The sequence below is a fragment of the Triticum dicoccoides genome, unplaced genomic scaffold (assembly GCF_002162155.2).
Source record: "Triticum dicoccoides isolate Atlit2015 ecotype Zavitan unplaced genomic scaffold, WEW_v2.0 scaffold74373, whole genome shotgun sequence".
NCBI classification, from domain to species: Eukaryota; Viridiplantae; Streptophyta; class Magnoliopsida; order Poales; family Poaceae; genus Triticum; species Triticum dicoccoides.
Window position 1 is genome coordinate 1 of NW_021296490.1, and position 4,845 is coordinate 4,845.

General features: G+C 44.5%; 1 pseudogene; it reads right to left on the bottom strand.

The window, feature by feature from the left end:
• Positions 1 to 274: 274 nt before the first annotated feature.
• LOC119347722 lies at positions 275 to 2,613 on the bottom strand (annotated as a pseudogene).
• Between the last annotated feature and the right edge of the window lie 2,232 nt (positions 2,614 to 4,845).

A 4,845-nucleotide genomic window follows, 5' to 3' on the forward strand; every position in this document is an offset into this window, starting at 1 on the left:
TTATATTATCATCTCACTTGCTGAACTCTGCAGTAGTACTGTGTGTAAAGGTCAGATACAAACATCTCGGAGTAACATGAATATAACCTTCAGGAAACTCAAATAGTTACATAACTGACCTTTATCTTCAATGCATTTGATCTAATGCAGTGATGTTATTGTAGAAATTGTATACTTGTAGTACACATACTTTGTCCTCTACTAGACAGAGTGTATCTAGCATGCTTATTCAATTCACTCATATAGTACCTTACTGAGCAACATGCAGGATATATTATGGAAGCGAACTGATGAAGGAGTAGGGATCTGGAGGAATGGGGATTGCAACTGCTCCATCAAGAATTTGTGTCACCTTCAGCATGTTGGGTCGCATGGTCGGGCCCTCCTGGAGGCACCATAGTGCTACTGATAGAAATCTTTCGACCTTCTTAATGTTGAAGATCGCGTCATCGTCACCCTCCACCAGCAAGTCGAACCTCCGACACCTATAGCAGTCATTTGCCCAGTAAGTCAGTATCGTCTACTCTTCATCAACTACCTCCAAATCAACATTTCTTCTGCAGCAGACAAGCTCGAGTAGGATCACTCCAAAGCTGTAGACATCGACCTTGGCAGTGATCCCGATGTTCTTGAACCACTCTGGGGCGACATATCCTCGAGTACCTCTAATACCGGTGTTTGTCCTTGTCTGATTTCTCAAGAGAAGCTTCGCTAGGCCAAAGTCCGAAATCTTTGCGACAAGGTTGTCGTCAAGAAGAATGTTCTGTGGCTTTATGTCACAATGGATGATTTGTGTGCTACACTCTTCATGCAAGTAGAGCAACCCTCTTGCCACCCCAAGTGCGATATGAACCCGTGTGTTCCAATTTGGCCGGACGTCGTTAAATAGAAGCCGGTTGAGTGAGCCATTGGTCATGAACTCATAAACTAGCAGTCTTTCAGTTCCTTCATTGCAGAAACCAATTAGCCGGACCAGATTCTTGTGGAACGTTTGTCCAATGGTTTGGACTTCTACCCTAAACTCCTTTTCAGTTTCTTCTTGGAGCTTGTCGATCTTCTTGACAGCGATGTGGGTCTACAGATCATCTTGCAACTCACCCTTGTACACAACACCAGAGGCACCACTACCGAGGACCTCATGGAAACCACTGGTTGCTCTCTCCAGCTCATTGTAAGTGAAGGTCTTCAGGGGCAACTGAGTTGTACTTGAGGCTTGGAACAGCGGACCATTCTTCTTTTGGGTGATATGACAGTAAGTACCAAACACCAGAATAGAGATGAGGAGGAAGTTCACCAATATGGAACAACCAAGAAACAAGGAACTCCCAAGGATCCAATACTTTTTGTCATGCTTCCATTTTTTGGAGGCAGTACTGGGTACTACAGACTCTGAATTGTTGCTACTTGGCACCTTGAGAAGGGAGCTTCTTTTTCCAACATGTGCTTGTGCTTTCACTATATACTGATACTGCTCGTAATCAGATAGTGGCCAATCTACACCAGAAATTGGTCTCAGCTCAAATTGTGCCAGTGCTGCGGCCTCATCCAAGTCGCAGCTTTGCGGCTGAAAATCTTGTTTGCATCCTTTGTACCTCCTCTCCTCATCAAAGAACTTGTACCGTGGTGGGCAGACACAACTTACTATCTGGTTCTTGGTGCCATCGAAGGTGCAGTAACTATTGAACCCACATACGCCACTGCCAACAGCTGTAACTACTGCATGGCAGATATTTTGGGGAAGTAAGCACACTGCACTCCACATCTCACCACTGAACACACTGGACTTTGGATTCTTTCGGTATACATATTGCCGGAAAACACCATCCGAGTCAAGTGTAGCACGGTGGAAGTAGTCTACCATAGATCCTAGCACACCTGATGTGATGTTGATCTGAGTACCATTTGTTAGGAGGAAGTATACTCTGCCAGTTTCATTTAACACCAGCTGTGAGCCATTCCCGGCTGCCTCGGTGGACCAATAAGAACGATGCTTGAAGCCGGAGGGCTCAACAACGAATAGAAGGCAAGGTTTCCATCACTTTGCACATGCAGGAGAAACCGACCATTGGAATAGCCGGTGGTGTCAAGTCGAGCACGGAGTGACTTGTTATGAGTCTGGTTACAAGGCAGAACCTGGGTAGGCAGGATGGTGTCCGACGGCACATCAAAAGTCTGCCATTTTGTGTTGCCGTCTGCACCAACGAGCACAAAGTTGCCACTATCGCGCATTCTGGCGGAGGCCACACCAGTTACCTGGGGATTCCAGACCTCCACACTGGAGGAGTCACGAAGCGAGAGTGCTCCATCTGTGGTGAGTTGGAGGATAGAGCCAGATGATACCTATACCTCCGATGGATCTTAGTCCATAATCTTGGCATACCAAGCGACCGTCTTGTCGCTGATCTTGTTGAACCAGATGGCGAGGAGGTAGAAGGAGGCATTTCCCTCAACGGGTCGGAAGCCGAAAGCAAAGTCGCCAGAGGGTGAGAGCCATGACGATGTTGGCCCCTGGGGTGCCAATGTGGATCCCAGGGTGATGTTTCTCTGAGCTTGGGTGGATGAGGGGAACAATAGTGGCAGCAATAGCACAGGCAAGAGGAGCAGAGATGCCATTATATTGTTCCTTCTTCCTAGTGAGGATGAGCGATGCCAAACTTATGCACTTATGCTCCTCCAAATAAATGGCGTTTGATGGTCTTTTTCACTTTGGAATTCCACATGCCTGAAAAATCAGTTGCTTATGTGAGGTTGACAAACGCAATTCCAGGGGATGCATTGATATGTTTTTGTCCCATCGAAATCAGAAGTTAGTGCACCATAGGGATGATTTGCTGTATTTGGGACTTTTCCACGAAAATAGTGCGCATCCTTTTCAGAGGTAGTCACGCCTGACATGTGTGAGTTTGTGATTGCCTTCTGATTAGAGGTGACAATTGTTTCTCCAGTGCAGCGTCAAGGATAAGAAAAAGAGAGGAATAATGTTGCTTACCTTCTCCCGTGCAGAACGATAATTTCGTGGCAACACAATTTGTACAGATCAAAGTTACACCTTCTCTGAACTACATTCTCTTTCAGATCAAGGGTGATGTTTTTCTGAGCTTGGGTGGATGGGCCGAACACTACTAGTAAAAACAGCTCAGACAATAAGAGCGGAGATACCATCTTTCCTTCTTCCTATATCACCAATGAGCAATGCCAAACTTATACACTTATGCTCCTTCAGATAATTGGCATTTGACGGTCCTTTTCACCTTGGAATTCCACACGCCTGACTAATCAGGTACTTATCTGATGTTGCCACGCGTATGGGGCATAACATGATTCCAGAGAATTCATGGAAAATTTTGTCGCTTCGGTCAGAAGTTAGTGCCCCATAGTAGAATCGTTTTCTTTAGGGTAGTTCCAAGAATTTAATGCACATCCTTTTCGAAGTAGACATGCCCCTGACGGGTGTGAGCTTGTGATCGGTTTGCAGAGCTGCAAGTCTTTTTCCAGTCCACACTCCAGGACAAGTATAACAACGAGAACTAATGCTTCTTTCCTTTTCCTGTGCTAAGTGACATTCGTGTGGCAACGTAGATAGGTAGTACAGCTGAACTAAGGTATATCATATCTCAACTAATAATATTCATTTTTCCTTTCGCTGAAATGACTCTTATCCAATATGTTTCTTCTGCCTAGATTATTTTTTACATATAACCGTTGTTAATTATAAGAGATCGTTGCCTAATTTCATGGTGAAGGATGATAGGATATTGAAGATATGATATTACTAAGTGGTGGCTGCTGGCAATTCCAATTTCGTGGGGCAAATCAGGACCTTTAATATTGCTTTCCATGGATAACTTGTGACTGTTCGCTTTTCCTTTGTCGTTATAACTTATAAGGTACATTCAATCTGAATTCTACATTTTATTGTTTGCTCATGCATTACGGCATTCATTACATGAATGTATGGATCAGTTCGTTTAGAAAAACTATATCGTCCCATCCATCTCATGCTTTTGGTCGCCACACCAGTATAATAAGGTTCCCGTAAATATAGAAGTTGACTCAAGGTGAAGTGCATGATCACGACATGTTGAAATGATGTACTATAGCTGGCCTACCACAACTCTATATGTGTATGCTTCTTCAGGGATATCATGCCCATTGTTCGGGTATGATAGGACTCCTTCATCTTAGCTTCCGTTTGGCTCATGTGAGATCTTGGAGAAAACCAAATCAAAACCCAAGTTCCAATGTAAACAACTCACCTTGTTCACAGTTTGAATTGGACCAAACAAAACCACAGAAAAATTATTCAGCTAGGCCGTACAGCGGTTTAGAGTGTGTTCTGCTTCTTAGTTCAATCCGCGGAGTCCGTGAGCTGATATGGGTTAGACATGTGTCCAGACCAACCAAATCATGCCAATCCGGTAAAATATCCCTAGAGACGTCAACCACTCATATCAGGCGGCAGATGGTTGGCGTGAGGGCATGTTGGACGTGGCTACAGCTCCAACGAGGGCTATGGTTGCCAGGTAACCGCATAGTTGATAGTGTGGCGGCGATTGTGCTGGAAGCCTGGAGCCACTGAGATTTATGCCATAGTCATCTTACTTGCCTCTCTGTGACTGTTAGTTTGTTCTCCATCATTCTTGCTGAGCAACTCATCCACTTCATCTAAAATGAGTTTATGCGCAATTCTCTGCCACTCTCCTAAAACCGTCGTAGGTACATTTTATTAGGTTGTTTCGAGTTTTTTTCTACAGAAACAACGATGGCCCATTAGACTTGGTATTCATCACCAAAGTGTATATTGCTAATCAAGTGGGATCATACATGTGCGCAAATGAGGTGAAT